We start from the raw sequence: 17,912 nt of genomic DNA on the forward strand, positions 1-17,912 counted from the left end.
GATTCAAATCTTTGACCAAATTTGTGTATCAATTTATATTGGGTATGGTATTTAAATATATATTAAGTAATATCGAAAGAATAAAATATTTAAAAGCTAATGAAACAACGGGGAAATGGAAGGGAATTTTTTTTTGTACCACGCAGAGTTTTTCGAAGGGAAATACTCGAAGAGAAAAGAACTTATTTCAAAAGAGTAATTGAGCTTTTCTCCTCTTCTTTTGCTTTTTTATTTTGAATACTTAGTAGTATTTTTACAACCCATGTGACATCATCTCTCAATATTTATTACAAAAGAATAAAAATAAAAGTATTGTGAAAATTTTACACTGATTAAGTGATTTTAAATACATTAATATCTTCAAATTTTACAATATTTTGAAATTTGACCGATTCTGGATGTAAGTTTACTTTTTATTCTTAAGTAGTGTTCTAGAAGAAAACTATTTTTTTATATGTGTGATGAGTAAACACAAAAACATTAAAGAAAAAAGATAAATACAGTTCAATTTTTCTTATTACTTCAAAATTTACATAGTTCCCAATATTTATGTTTAAGTACATTTAAAATAGTCTTATATGAATTTTTTAAGATTTAAGATACCCATGAATAATAACTATGTTTTAAAACCTTCATATGACTTGAAATACTTATATTAGACATGATCTAGTATTTTAAATAAATTTAAAAAATTTATAATGTCTCTAAGAGCAATTTTTTGAAGCTTGTTTTTGTGTTGATGTGCCGTATATTTAATAGCATACAACAAAAGAGGATTTATCTTCTTGTTTAAAAACTGCATATATTTTATATTAAAATTATGTTTAAATTTATGAGACACTAAATAAATTACATTTAAATGATGATATTATTTTTTATACCTTTCTTGAAACATAAATTTAATACTTTGTTGTAAATATATAACCTGCTTGTTGATTTTCTCATAAATTAAGTTAAAAAAGTGCGTTAAACAAGATAAAAAATCTAAATTATTTATTGTTTCGAATTTTATGAATTTTCTTACTCATCTTCAAATCAAAAATAATTGCTATTGTTTATTGTTAAATTAATTCAACCTATCAACATAGGTATTATGATTTATTTATTTTTTGACGAGCAGCGATACTTATTGCCGTTTGTTTATTGTTATTATTTATGACTGATAGTAAAATTAAGATAAGGATATATTAATTTTTTAAATGAAAAAAAAATCGGAGAGATAATCTCAAAAATGTAAATCTTGTATAAATAAATAAGTCACATTAAAAAATAATATACTAAAAAATCACTTAAAAGTCAGCCTCATTTCCCTAACAAAGTAAAATATTCCCAAGACTAGGGTATCCATCAAATAAAATATGCTTGGAAATGTCTATATTTGGTTTTGAGAGGTGAGTGGTGTAGTTATCAAATAGTTTTGCGTTGTGGAAGATGAATCCTTTTTTTTAAGTATCCAGGGTTGGGCAGAAAGTGTTATCCTTATATTTAAAATTTTATGGACTATTATAAAATCCTTACTCAAACATATATGATTCAGTTTGACCAGGCAAGTCTTTTGATTTTGCATGGATAGTTGTCGTTATTTCCCAATTAGGGGAAAAAAGATACAAACCTCTCATTTACTTTCTCCATAAATTTCATCAGGTAGTTTCAAGAAGGAATCTTTATAACAAATGTGTACATTAAAATTGGGAAGATTTAAAATTTTATCTTGATCAAAGTTTATTTAGTTTCAAACAAGAGTTTAAATCTCCGAGTAAAATGCTACCTCAACCAAATTTCTGTAAACGGACATGCAAGTAAATTTCAATTTCCAGTCATGTAACTTGTGTTTATTTTTTTGTCGAAAAAGTATCGACAAATACTTAGTTTTTTGGTAGTGTGACAACACTTGAATGATGTGAAAATTGACAAGGCTGTTGGTTCTTACCCTATTGATATTTTTGAATAAAATTTCATATTGGATTAAAAATCGTAAATAACAAAATAATTAAAGACGTTATAAATTACATAGGGTTACATAAAGTATGAAGGGAAGTAGATATGGTCTCATAAGCTTCAAGTCAATAACTTGTACAACAAGAGTAAAAAAACTATAAACAAATTGGCTTAAAATTTTAGGAGGTAATATAACATATTTATCTAATAGTAAATATAAATACTTCTTTTTTGTTATAGATGGTTTACAGATAATGTTAAAAAAATTAAAAATTAAATTAATGAACAGTATGAAGTTCCTGTTTATAAATTATAATGGCTAGTTTCTACGTAATAAATGATTACAGTAGTAAAATTTACTTGTTTATTGGTAGTCATCATTGATATAAGAATACAATACGATCTTCTGACCTGGGAAGATAATTTCCTTTCATCACACATGACTTATTATTGTAAAGGTTATTTAATGACTAGTTACATATTTATACATTAGAGTACTCACTTATTGGGGTTTTTGGAAACAAGAAAAATCCACATTAGAGGAAGTTGGCATTGTATAAGGCCTTTTTTATTTCTGCATCATGTAAAATAGGAGAAATTATTTAAAAAAGTTAAATTTCACTATTTATTTTTTTGTGTTCTGTATATTTAGGACAATATAAACATTTCATTCATCATCAATCATTTAAGATAATGTATGCCAGACAAGATTGTAAAATAAAATATCAATGGGTTATTTACTTAGTTTTTATCCGGTCATTTTAATACTTTAAAATTTAAATATTCGGAAACTAATCAACATTTATTCCACAACCTTGTATACTATATATAAATAATAGTTATATGAATAAGTTAATCCAAATTTTTAATATCTGTTTTAAGGGGTAAAAATATAACAGGACACTCCTCTATATGCAAAATATTGCACTTCTATTATTGAAATATATGGTAATAATATAAACATACTAATCATCAACTGCTACAAATCTTGTTTGTCTCAATATATAGTTTTTAATATTTTATTTAAAAAAGTGATATGAGGGGACAATATTGCACTATACAGGGAGCCAAAATAATTTAATATACCTCGTTATGCAAAATTTGCGATATTTGAAACCGCGTTACGCAGAGGCCTCTTATATTTTCTAAATACAACCAGAAATGTATAAATATAACACTATTACTATTGGAATAATTAAGATTTGGAAAGGGGAGATTTCTTCAATCAGCACATTTTCAAATACCCATTTGAATGATCCCTCCATTAGACAACAATTAGCAAAAGTTTTAGACCACTTTTGATATTTCATCTAATTCACTAATAATGGTTTTCATGGCGTGTATAAACGCATATGGTACGTGTCATGTTCCACTGGGTCTAGCGAGTGTGTTTATCAACTTGTTGCCGCATGACGCTAGCAGGAGAAGGTCAGCTATATCAGCAATAAAGTTACCTTATTGCTAATTAAATGACTTAAATAGTTCCCTTACACAAAGAAAGCTATTCTGAGAATAAAATTGCCGCAAAGATGTGCTGTAGCATGACAGCTGTTTACACAGCCATGAGTAATTTTTAAAATTAAGGATTGATACGGACAAAAGGAGAAGAGGGAAAACGTGCATGAGAGATGACGCCATAATGAAGTCGACTGTTTCAAGATCTCCCTCTTGTTCCTGGGGAAAAAAAACAAAGTCTAATTTAATTTGAAGAGGGTGTACAGCAAGTGTCGAGGCTTTTTCAAGTCGTTTGACTAAACTAGTCATATTTTGTTTTATTTCTGAAATAATCAGCTAAAAATATGAAAATATCCCAGGTGCTTTTAAAATTTTGCAAATGACTATCTGACATTTTAAATTAGGTGTTTGACCTGATATCACCATGACTAATTGACAACTACATAAATCGTAAAAATATGAAATGAAATCTAAAAAAAACATCTTTTTATCATTGTCCTTTTGGAGTGTTTAGCTAAATATAGCGAATTATTTTTTAAGGGAAATTTTTCTATCAATTAAATTTAATGATTTAAATGATGCTGAAGCTATTACAATATTCTAGTAGGTTTTTAGTTTGATAAATTTAGAATACTTTTTTTCTAGTAACTGATATTAGTATTTAAGTGTGGTAAACCATTGTTTTAATGGCAGTGACAATTTCGTAAGTGGTTAACTAAAAATTAATCCTTTTAACTAAAAACAGTCAAATCAGTGAAACGAAAAAGGCTATATTTTAATATGAAAAATTCACTATCAAAGTATATATAAAATAACAATTTTTAAATAGTTTTGAAAGTAAGGAATTTTTTCACTTTCTATTTAGAGACAACCAGTGTTTGAATATATCCTGTTTTTGACAGACATTCAATAATCTTTATCTTATCTCTCAGTCCAAATGTTTTTGTGGGGACACTCGTGATACGTATCTGTATTGATTGAAACGCTACTTAAAATTAATGAAAAAAGGAGCATACCGTTTAAAAATGTCTTTATCAGTTTGTAAATATAACAAATATAAAAAAATCATCATGGGAATTCTTTATTTATTCCTATAAAGTTGATACCAATAATGAGGAAAAAAGTTAAAATTATTTGTATTTTTGACTTCATGTTTCTTCAACGAGAAGTATTTCATAAAAAATAAAAATTTGAATCTAAATAAACATTAACCATAAGCGTAATTTAATCCTCTCTGAATTCCATTGTATATTGATAATTGTATCTTCTTCGCCAAATAGACGAGACAAAATCTGATTAAGCGTGATGAACACAAAACATCAAAATGATAAAAATCCTACTAATGATTGATTTTATAAATTTGAATTAAATAGAATAATTAGTGCTTAATACAGAGTAAAAATACATTTCATCTGGAAATTTAACCCACAAAAACAATTAAGGAAATAGGAAATATTTATCAAAGAGACAGACAGACATTGAAACCTTGCTTTTATAATATAGGCCCTCTACAAGAGTTTGCAAGACCTTGCACAATCTGATGATAAACTTTTGAGACATGAGTGTCCACTCCAGTCCTTTAGAGGTAGTCAAATCAACAGTATTTCCATGGGAGAAAGCATAGGCTTTGGTGTAAAATTCGAGAGCCAAATTGTTTCAGATCTGGTAAGGAACGAGGTCATAAAATCTTCCTTCATCCAAAGTAAGATTTTCTTAGCCTTGGTCAATTTGGTGTTCTTTACCATTGCTGTTCTGAGCTGGCGTTTTCGGCCAATGTAGTTTTTCAGGATCATGTCTTTTGCGTTGTGCTTTTTTGTAAACTTGTGAATCGAGGTTTGAGGATTTACCTCTGAAAGAAACTCATGAACTCCTCCGAGCACTTGATATTGTGGCCACCACTTCTACATTTTTGTTCATAGGTGCCATCAGCCTCAAACGTTACAAAAAAATTGATAACGAAAAAGAAAATCTCAACACTTTTCTTTCAAATCATGTATTTTTCATTCAACCACTTAAATTTGTTTGGAATTTATTTAAGTTGTAAAGTTTGATGCATTTTTGCTTAAGCACACTGTGGTTTCTTAATTCGATTTTCAAATGATGTATTATATTATGTTAGTAGATATGTCCACAAAATTTTCATTGTTAGTTTGCTTTTGACAGACAATTACATTAAGTGTCTTATGGTAGGGTCTGCTATGTTTTACTATTAAAGAAAAATCTAAATAAATATTAATTTACAGGAAATTTGCCAACATATGAACATAAAAATCTGTAAAACGAATGAAAATGAAATTATAAATTAACAGTTTCTTTGTGATTAGACTAGTATACATTATAAAAAATAACTCTTGAATATATTACAAACCATTAGATAATGTAGCAAAATTAAATAAAGTTAATATTAATTTTATTAATATAGTCATGAATTTTTATTACTTCTATACTCAAGTTCTTAAAATAAGTCGAAAAGAACAAATTTTGTAGTTTGAAGCTAATACCATATTACTGATACTCATAAATACATTTCAGCTACTAGAGACAGTAATATTATTATAAAACAGGATATTTTTATTTATGGCCCATAAAACAGTAAGCAATCGACTGCACTTTTCTGATAATTTTACTCCTTATAAAGAAATATCGTTTTACACACAAGATGGTGTAATTAAATTATTTTAATGAGAGTTTTAAAATTTTGGCAGCTAAAAAGAATAAATTAAGGACTATTGCAATGCTATCTCAATTAAGACCCGCAAAAATAGTTCATACTTAGACTTAATGCTCCTCGTCCAAACAGTATTTATTTATATTTTGTTTTTTTCCACATTGTTAGAGGAGATTCAGGATAGTTTCAAGACAGAACAATTGAAAAAAATAAAAATCAATATTTTTCAACAATTTTTCATCAAGATAAAAATTGTAGATTTTTTAAAATGTTATGTTTTTCCTGATACTAATATCATTTGAATTATTGATTATTTTCATCACAGTAGTTAAAATTTGATAAAAAAAGAATTTTTAGATATTTTTACACTCAGTACAAGAGTGGATAGTAATCACCAGTTTTGCAAATTTGTACGTAGTATTTTTTGTACTTAAATACGTCTGTATTTCAACATACTATTATTACACGTATCTCATGCAATATGGAGGTAAACTTGTGCATAAAACTTCAAAAAAAAAAAATTTCATTCCTACAAAAATCTTTTTATAGATTTTATCAATAATTTTGACATAATTATCAGGCAATGGCGTTCTAAGAATTTTAATTTGTATAGGTTGCTTTAAACTTGTATGGTGATGATATTTATTTATTTTTGATTTGGGCAATATATAAAATCTTAAGTGTTTAATAATATTTTGAAATTCAAATAAAAACCTTATGTAATCTCAGATATTTACAGTACGAGTATTTTTACATTGAAATAAGAATTGCCAAACAATTTCCCTTGATGCCTAACAAAAGAAGCGAATTTCTTCTTCATTAGTCTTAACATACACACTACCAAAAAAAAGGTGTTGGTAATTATTTTTTAATTGCTCTAAAATTTAAATGATAGAGGAAAGGCTTTTCCAAGTCTTTTACTTTACATAGAACTGAAGCATTAAACTGAAACATATATGTTCTTCTTTAGATTTGATTCAAAAAGTGTTGTCTCAACTAATAATTATTTACTATTTTTATTCTTAACCATCCTCAAAAATAATATCAACAGCTGTTAGGTCCTGTTTGTATTTTTTACAACCTATATAATTCAAAATTATCTCTCTTTCAAAATTTCATTTTGTAAAACAACAATCTTCTTGTTGAAGATTTTGCCAACAAAATAGCTCCTTATATATTTTTTTTGCCAAATTTTGATTAGACAATTTTTTTGCAAAAATATAAAATAGACTTATCATGTTGACACTTTTTTTATGCATTTATATGTTCGTATATTATTTGAAGTTTATAAGACATTAGTTTTTCTAAATGTATAATTTTACATTTTGTATAATATACAGGTGCCATATTATAATGTCTGTTCGAATACCCTTAGGCTTGCAACACCGCATAACTCTTTCCCAGTAATAAGATATATTAATATATGTACGTCATTGTTTATATAATTATCTAAAACTGAATTACTTTATAATCAGTGCTGCCAGTTTGTGTTTTTTTACTGCATCTGATTATATTTTATTAATTTTACCTCTAAACTTTTATACTGACATGTATAAGTGAATCGTTTATACACTTGTTTTAATTATTTTTTCAATTTTGACATTTTCTATGTGAAAGGATGGTATGAGAAAAAAAAAAAAATTAAACACTAGAAGGGTTTGATTTTCAACTATTTTTGAATTTCGATAATGGCTAGTTTAAAAAAGTTTTCATATATTCTGTTTTTACTTGTTCATCTTTAAGTCGCACATCTCGATCAAATAATAAAAAAAAAGGTAAATACTCTTTACTTAGTAAATATCAATGATAAAAAAAAACATTTTTAGTTATTTTGCAAATAAATAATTGTGATAAAAATGTTTTTTCCCAGATTATTCTATGGAAACAAAAAAAAAATAGAGAAAAAAGTTAAATCGATGGATGCCCCGCGTATAACACGCATACTTTTTTTACATATTTAGAAAGAGAAGATCAATATTTTTGTATTATAATCTTTATTTTTGCCCAACAAAGTAGCTTAAAAAATGTATTATTGTGTTTTGTGGGTTGGAATAATGTTTTTTTTTTGTTTTTTTTTCTAACAAATCAATGTTTATTTACTTTGGTTTGTTAGAATACACAAAATCATGGGTAGGGACAAAAAATCAAAGTTTAGTTTTTTTAAACATACATAGGCCAATTCATCATTGTTAATAGTTTATAAAAAAATTAATTGTATTAATAATATATATTTCATTTTTTAACAAAATAAACGTGAGAGTATTATTATTAATCAAATTTATTTAACTAAATGCTTCCATCTTCCTTTCAAATAAACATAATTTCTGACAAATATTATGTACATATAATAATAATATTAAATAATGAATTAATTATCTGTAAACCATAACTAAGCTCTAATATAATTATATGTATTTAATTTGTGTTCTCTCTTCAAAAATGAAGAGAGATGGAGTACTATAAAAACGAACATTAAATATAAATAGTATTGGATACTCTTTTCTATGGGAGATGGGGAGAAGCTTGTTTGATTATATTAATGATACTAAAATGAGGTAATATTTGAGAAGATAAAACTTATATGGTGTTGTACGGAGGAGTATAACTAAATGCAATTCTTATAGGTCTCAAAGAATAGAATTTATGATAACAATAATAATAATATTTGCTCTATTCCAATCGAAAATAAAAATATAAGTAGTTGTAATTATTGAATAGAAGATGCTTGTAACATGTACATACTTTAGGATGAATGAGTAAAAAATTGGAGGGCAATTATGGATGCGCGATTCATTAGACCCAAATGTGCTACTATTATTTTTGTACAAACTCATTGCGTACGTAACAAGAAGCAATACGTATCCTAACGAAGTAAATCCGGTAATTGTCTACACTACTCCTTTAAGTAAAAGTTAAAAATGAACGCCCTAATATACAGTCATTATTTAATATTACTTATTATTTTACGTTATAGTTTTGGAGAAAAAAAATCTTAACAGTGTTAAACCGTAGTAAAAAATGTAATTTGGATATTCATTAGTGAGCTTAATATTTATTTTATTTCATAAAAACGTATTTCAATTTAATATAAGCATGGTATACTAACAAGGTCTATATTTATAAGGATCAATATCTATTTTCCCCTAATCAGTTCCTTTCAACTTTTTAAAAAAAAAACCATTTTTTTGACATAATAGCAATATAAGAAGACAATTCCGTTCAAGCATGAAAATTGTAAAAACAAAGGGCAGCTATAATTGTTTATTTGAAGAAAGTGTTTGCATGTTATTTGCATTTTTTAGTTAATTAACTTCATATTATTTTTATTTATAAATTATTTTGATTTATCTTTTTCAATATCTGCAAATTTTATTTCAATTTAGCAAAAAAAAATAGTTAAAAATATGAACAATGATTCGTTAAAAAAAATATTTCAGAGGCAGATTTATTCTTAATTCAGATATAAATCATTGCATTGAAAATTGTTCATTTCTCGCCAAAACGTCTAAATTTATAAAAAATACTGGGTTCCTTATTTAGAAGGTGCTCTTAAACTCTCCAACTTTAGATCCTTTTAAGTACTATCAAATTTGGCAAAGAATTAGAAGGGAAATTTGTCAATGTATCAATACTTTAAAAAAAAAATTGTTAACGTCTGCATTGAAATGATTCATATTTAAATAAACTTACTGGAACATTTAAATTAGGAGTATAATTTCATAGAGACAAGCGACGGGAGTGGATTCTATGTGGAATATTAGAAACCACTGACAATTTTACATGCAATTATTTTGATATAAAATGATGCATACATGAAAGATAAATTGTACCCTCAGAATACATTCATATGTTAATTAGATAAGAATGATTATTTAATGGAATTAGCTTTGGGAAGATCAATGGAGTTTTAACAAAAACCCTGTATATGTTATATGCTATGATAATACAAACGAAAACTGACACTAATGGATTAGTAAATACTGCAAAACATTATATTCGTGTTTTATTAAGCATTTAGAGGTAATTAGTTTGATATTCTTTTATGAGCTACTTTGTAACGACTTTTATTATAATGTAACTTTAATGTTATTGTTTTGGTTTTTTATATCCTTGTCTCTCGATGACATTTTTTATAAAGTCGGGATGTGATATATATCTTAATGAACCAATTTCAGGAGATAATTATTTAGGACTTGTTAAAGAACGACAATGTGAAGAACATCTCATCAATAGAGGCCCCGCCCTATCTTACACGAGACATCAACCAATGAATGAGGAAAACAAAGACTTTTGCATTTTAAAATTTATGAAATTATAAAAAAAATATGTATATTATTGAACAAAATTTTAATGTAAACTAGGTTGTAGAATCTGCTGAACTAGCACAAATACCCCGTTGTGTGGTCATGTTTCTTGCCTTATAGTTGTAAAATGTTATTTCATGTATGTATAGCAAGCAGTAATAAATATTTAACTAACTAGGGTTACCTTACTTCCAAAAGATTAATTTCTTAACAATCTAATTTCAAAATGGAGTAAAAATTTAAAAAAGAATTTAAATGATTAAAAATTAATCTTAATCATTATTAAGAAAAAAAACAACATTAATAATTGAAATTTAATATGTATGCCTCATACTTTACGAGACATTAACCTTCTCCTGGAACCCATAATTTTGAATTGAACAATACTCTCGATTTTAGTTAAACTATTGAGTAATGCGGTGCCCAGGTAAATAATTTATCATTAAAAATTAATGCTGATAAATATTAAGAAATAAAAAAACATTTTAAATTAAAATTTAACGTAAAACTTTATACTCTACGAGATATTTGTCTTTTCCCAGAAGCCATAGACTATTTATGTTAGACTGTTTGAGCAGTGACCCAGTAAATTTTTCATTTTTTTTATTCATATAATATTTAAGTAAAGTTATCAAGATTCCAATTAAATATAAATGAAAATATATGGCGCATTTAGATTCAAAATTCATACTTATTAATAATAGTAAATATTATCCCTTCTAATGAATGCCAGAAATAAAGGTTAAGAAAAAAAAATCTTCTTTATATTTTTTAGAAAGCATTTGAAATATAATTGCCCACGGGCTGTTTGTTGAGAATCCCTGGTTTAAACATCAGATATTACTTTACTGCATTGTCAAAATGGTACTAAAATGATACATCCTTGCATATGTGTCAGCATAAAATTAACAAATAGATATCTTACCATAGGAAAATGAGTCCTTATTTTTTATTTTTGTAGGTATTAAGTAGTAGTTAAAATAATTTGCAGTGGATCCACAAAACATTTTGCAAGCCATTGCTTAGCTTGAACAGTATTTTTTCCCATCAAAGAACAATATAAATTCAAACACAAAATTGAATTTGAAATTTTAGAAAGTAGTGTCATACTTAGGTTAATATCTTTTAAACTAATGAAAAGATTCCTGTGAATTTTTATAGCTGTCTCTAGAAGTCTGGTACGCAATGAAAATTATGTTAATTTAACAAAAATGGAACCATCTATGATAGTTATGTCATAAATTTTTAGATATTAAAATTTTTCCAAAAATCCCGGTCCGACTTGTTTAGAAAATTGTATTAGCAATTTACAAAAAAAATGTGTTCCTATGAATTTATATTTTTTACTTCTCAAGTCTCAAATATGAATAGACAAGGAGTACAGGAAAATAAAATATCGGAAATTTAAATGTCAATGTATGCGCCTTCACTAGCCACACATTGTTCCCATCTTTCTTTTAAAAAATGGATTGTATTTGGCTGCAAACCAGCCATCGATCCATTTTTTGGCTTCAGCGTGAGAATCGAGGCGTAAATCATTGACTGCTCGGTCTGTCGATGCAAACAAGTGATAGTCGGAAGGCACCAGGTCTGGTGAGTAAGCCACATGAAAAAAGTTCCCAATTGTACAATTCAACAATCTGGTGGGTAATTAGAGAGCGATGCTGTGGTTCATTGTTATCAAGGAAAATTACCATATGTTGCCTGGAGTCATATTTGGGTTTTTTTGACATATAGCATGGGTCCAACGGTCCGACAGTCAACTCCCAATTGTTTTGCAAGCTGTTCTTGTGTTTGACCATCATCTTCATCAAGAAATACTTGCAATGTGGCGTCTTTAAACTTTTTTGATGGCCAGCCACGCTCTTCATTTCTTTAGTCAAAATCACCAATTTGGAATTTTTCAACCCACCAGAAACACTGTGCTCTGCTTAGAGCGGGGATCGGCAACCTATGGCAAGCGAAAGCATATTTACTGACATGCGCAAATTAGAACATATTCATGTAGTTTTTGAATGTATTTTACTATTATTGTTGATAGTGGTACACTCATTGATTATAAATATTGAAGTTGGCCCTCCATGTCTCAAAGGTTGCCTACCCTTGCTTAGAGCATGTCCACCGTAATTTTCCACAAGCATTTGATGGGCTTGAGAAGCGTCAATTTGTATCAGACAATCAATGTTGTCCGCACATCGTAGTTTGTAGGCACAAAATTAGACATTTTAGCGTGCGAAAAAACTTTATTGTTGAATGTAACTATACATATAATGAATTAAATATTGTAAACACATGTAGAAATAAGCATTTAAATTTTTGGACCGGTTTGTAATGGTTAACTGGCGGCATGTCGGGACCAATAGCCGAAAGTCTCAATTCATGGGTGCATACCTAGGAGATAAGACAAGTGTAGACCTGAATAATAAGAAATGTAGTCAAAATTAACAATGATTTAGTATCTTTTTTATATTAAACACAAATAAATTTAATTATTTTTTATGTTGATTATTTTGCACAGAAAATAAGTAATTTACATTCAAAAATATATGGAAACTGTTTAATAAATTAGCCAATAAAGGAAAATAATGACATGTATATTTTTATTATCAATGGGTGCTGATAATTAATGCTCATTTGGATGTAAAAAAACTTTCATTGTTGTTAGGAGACTATTTTGTTATTTACCAATTTATTTCATTCTGTCCTATTATTATCTATTTTTGTAATAGATAGGAGTAACATTATAATTTTGATCCACGTTTACTTTTTTTATGTTATTTTGTTATATGTTGTTTGTATCATCTTTTTTCAACATTTTCAATGTAAATTTTTAATTTATCATATATTTCTAGTATCCAATTATTTGGGGAATGGTATTTTAATAATTTATCAATGTTATAATTAATTATTGAGTTATATATAATTTGATATATTTTTATCATAAATTAATTATATCTTTGAACTATTGACTAATTGAAAACAAGAGAGTAGGCAAAATTTTGAAATGTTCAATACAAATATTGCCTCGAAAAAAGTTGCTTCTTTACGAAAAAGTACATGTTTTTAATCTTTAGTTTCAATCTATAAAAAGTCATCAGAGCCATCTCCGGGTCTCACTGAAAATGTAATTGCTACAAAAGGTTACATCTGCGAAAAAATAGAACTTATATTATTAATAAAAATTAATTGACAGTAGAAATGATTTTTCATATTAGTTGATTAAATGTTTCAATTCAAATTATTTGTATATATATTCAAATTTTGTTACAATGTAATCACTCGGTATGTCATATATATAATTGTTGTGTTGTTAATTTATTTGTATTAACTATAAAATCAATACTAAATTGGTATTTTTGCCCGATTTCTTTTTTGGAAATTTTAAATTTTGGATAATCTGAAAACAGTATTTTTCTCTTTTTCATTAAATGATATATTTTTTGAAAAATATAGACCTAAGAAATTTAAAACTATTATTTAGGTGTCTTATTAAGTATAATGTCATTAAATTAAGAGTTTTCTGCGTAGAGCTTTCTTTACTCAAGTAAAAAATTTTGCGACTTGCTTGTGTTGTTTGTTTTTTTTTTGAAAAAAAAGCACTTAAAATGAGTTGTCAGAATGGTTAAGATAGAAATTTAAATATTTTTGGCGTTTTTCTTCATTTTAAAATCACCTTGACTTTACAATGTAGGATATGGTAAGGAGTGGGCCTTTGAAGATTCCAAGCTCAGTAAGATCTACCCGACAAAAACTGCCTTGGCAGTTTTGGTGGATATTTCAGGAAGGTTTCTCCTACAATTTATTTTGAACTAAGTATACCTTATTGATAAGAATTGTCAGTGCTTTTAATCTTTTTTCTTAATATGTCATGTACATAGGCCGATTATAATTTGTTTTACCTTTCCTACGGTTTGAAATGTTGTATTGAATGTATTTGCAAGAGTTATAAGCATGAAAAAATTTAAAAAAAAAAGGAAAATGCAATGAATATATAATAATTAAACTTTGAGACATGTTAAGAAGAAAATTAGATCGAATTTATTGGACTTCCCGTCTGTTGGGATAGCATATAGACTGTATTAGTCTTTCCTGAAGAAAAATTCTACTGTACTGAACGGTCGAACATGGGTTAATGTAAAGCCCTGATGTTAGAAACTTTAGAGCAACAATAAAACTATATAAAATTATGAATTTATATACCAATGCAAAGCATAATTTGTAAGTAATTTAATTTTTCTATATGATCTTAATTTTGGACCTTTCTGTTATAATGTATGAACAATAATGGTAACTAAACCTAATCGTTACTTAAGGTATATAAATAAATTTCCACTTCCAATTATAGCTTTTATTGGTTTTTTAAGTTTTACGAATGGGCCAAAAAAATTCATTGTTCAAGAAAATTCTTCTACTTTATAAGTATTTTTATCTCCTAAAGTTCTTTATTTTTAGTGTACCAAAACCATATTTGAAAGTTAAAAACATAACAAAAGGTATTTTCAAAAATGATGTCTGATATGATCAAACTTGGTCCTCTAAACCTTCTTGAGTTCAGTCAATTTTATTTGAAAAAAACATCGCTTAAAAATAAATATTTTGTTGTGGAGTTCTAATTAAAAACATAACAAAAGTTCTTTTTAAAAATGATGTCTAACATCTTCAAATTACGACTTGTTAACCTTCTGGAAATCAGTTAATGTTAGTAAAAAAACCCTCTAAGTGGAATTCAAAAAAATGACTTTAATATTTAGAAACTAATCTACTGTCTCTGTTCTAGAATATTCTTGTTACCTATTATTTCTCTTATTGCTAGTTGCTATTATCCCATAACATTTTTTAAATTGTCAGTGTGAGCGTGTCAATTTTTAGTTAATTTTTTAGTATACCCAAGGTTCATATTCAATTAAACTCTAAATTTTATATCTATATTTTTTCTCGAGGTGTGACCGGTTATTGAAACTCATGGACTTTTATTTGAGCGGAATAGTTTCTCACGACCGCAATGTACACTCTCAATATTTTTTTTAATTTTGACAAGTAATTCTAATTTATTTTAAATATCTGATTGATTATATGTAGTAAAGTGAATTATTTAGTAAAATGCAAATGTCTGAGGATTTAAAATGAAAGCAAAAAGAACATTGAGAGGTATATAATTATATTTATTTTTCTGTAATTGCACAGACGTCCTTTTAAATTAAATCTTAAATAATTCAATTAAAAGAATACTTTCCTCTTAGACAATTTACTGTTGAGATTCTTATAAAGGATAAGAAGAAGAAAAAAAGAGGATAATCAACTTTTAAAGAAAAATGTTTATATTTGTTTTTGTTTTTTTTTTAATTTGATTTTGCACAAAGTATCAATTGTAAAGAAGTTTCAAATTACGAAATCAAAATGGCGATGAGAAATTGCTCCAATATTGAGGGCCCGTCACTTATTGTTAAGAAAAGATTAAATCTGAAAAACAATTGTGGGTTCTTTCTGTCAAGGAGAGGTTGGGGATTTCATCTCGTTGTTTATTTATGATTGTCAAACAGTTATTCCAATATTAGATTTCGTAGAAAGATTAACAAGGAGAGAATACGACCTAAACCTTGCTCTCTCCAATTGGCTTATCACTATATTATCAATCAATATACGTGGAGTTAGGCAAGACTGATGGCCTCATATTCAAATTGAAGGATATACTTTATGATACTATGGCTAAAAATAGAGGGACAGACTAAAGGGTAACAAATTTATCCCCCTTTAGTCCTTTATGTGAGTGATATTTATAAAAAAAATGAGTATTAAATTATAATATATTTTCATAAAAAAAAACACATTTGAAATCACATTTTATATGCAACTGTTAAAAATAGTATGTAATTTGTTCCTGAATTAATAATAATAATAAAATTGCTTGGACATTAACTTTGGTATATTTTATTAGAATGAATATTCATCAAAAGTAACGTATGGCTTATTTCAATCATTGATCAATTAGTTAATTTTGGATGAACTACTCAATAATATAATTTAACATTAAAATATAACAATTTTCGTAAATATGTTGTAATTGTTTCGTTTTGCAACCGTCTTCAACTTCCCTTAATTTGTTGCTTTTTTTATATTTAATCAATATCTTAAATTATATAAATTTGATGAACATATATTCTTTAAAAATTATAACTTATATGAAAAACTTATTCATGAGTAATATGTTATTCAAAATGTGTTGTATTTATGACAGGTGTTTGGTACTTTTGATTTAAACTGTTTCGCCTTAGATCATTTTGCTTTTAACCACTTAGCCTTAATACCATTTTGTTTCCGCGATATTTTGCATTGATAAATATAAATATATGTATGAGGTTTATAAGTTGTAATTATTTATGTTGGGTCGAAAAATATGTTTCTTTTGCATTTATTAATCAATGTATGTAAAGTTTATTGTCATACAGCGCATTAAATAGTAGTTTTCTGTTGAAATAATGGTTGAACTATGTTATGGTCTCAAACTATACTTGTTTGTTATTCCATGATTATTTTCTAATATGAATAAGCCATCTAGTCTAATTGTAAATAATTGATAACTTATTAGTGACCTGATTATACTAATTTTGTGACATATTTTGTATCGGTTCAAATTCATTAAATAGTAAGATATCGATAGTACAGGCAAATTGTCCTAATGGCAGAATAGTTTAAGGCAAATTATCCCGAGGCGAAATAATTTAAAGTAATAGTACAATGCACCTTGATGGAGCATGTCTAGAGTTGTAAATCTAAAGCATTTTCGGTTGTCAGAAAAGAAAATCAATTGGTATTCCTGAGAATTTTAAGGATGTTTTAGATGAAAAAAGCTTTGTTGTCATGATGTTTCATAAAACTAGTTGCAAGAAACTATGAGAAAAGTAATTAAACAGAAATCGCACATCATGTCCTGAAAGAATTATTCCGATATCGAGCTTCAAAAAAAATGAGTTCAAATAATTAGGTACTAGTGATATTTTGGTCTTATATTTTTAGACGTCTCTTAACTTTATGAATAGAATCACCTTTTATAAACGACATTGTTATGCATCTTTAGTGAAGTCTTCACATATAAATATTTTTACTAGCATTAAGAATAATGACAAAACACTCACGCGCCTTAAAGATTTGATTTTGAAAGTTTTATTTAACTAATTTAAATGGTAAACAAGGATATTTACTACAATATTAGCGAAAAGGATACTTTAAAAGACTAACTACAAAAAGAAAAAAGAAGTACGCTATAAAATCCTATGGATTTACAACTCCATATTTATAAGTAACAGCCACTTTTGTTGATATCCACAAAAAAAAAAAAAAAACTTACTTTTTACATCTTGAGTTTACTACTCTTTTTACGACTTTTATGAATAATTATTAGATCCTCAACAGTTCAGCATTACTCCTAACTTTTTTAATTACATTTTTATGTCTTTTTTATTACTCTGTTTCAAATAAGACGTAATAATAACGGTGTTTGTAATTTATTTTATTATCCATTAATACCAATTAAATAATACTAAAATTAT

At 26.8% G+C, this 17,912-nt stretch overlaps 1 protein-coding gene across 1 annotated transcript in view; it reads left to right on the forward strand.

The window, feature by feature from the left end:
- The first annotated feature begins 243 nt into the window (after window positions 1-243).
- The window catches only part of LOC121118961 (kin of IRRE-like protein 1), a 331,486-nt gene continuing 313,817 nt past the window's right edge, over window positions 244-17,912 (forward strand). The window contains exon 1 of the mRNA XM_040713567.2: window positions 244-400. The gene's annotated coding sequence lies outside the window, so the exon portion shown is untranslated. The remainder of the gene's footprint in view (window positions 401-17,912) is intronic.

Source organism: Lepeophtheirus salmonis, chromosome 5 (assembly GCF_016086655.4).
Source record: "Lepeophtheirus salmonis chromosome 5, UVic_Lsal_1.4, whole genome shotgun sequence".
In the NCBI taxonomy this organism is placed as follows: domain Eukaryota; kingdom Metazoa; phylum Arthropoda; class Copepoda; order Siphonostomatoida; family Caligidae; genus Lepeophtheirus; species Lepeophtheirus salmonis.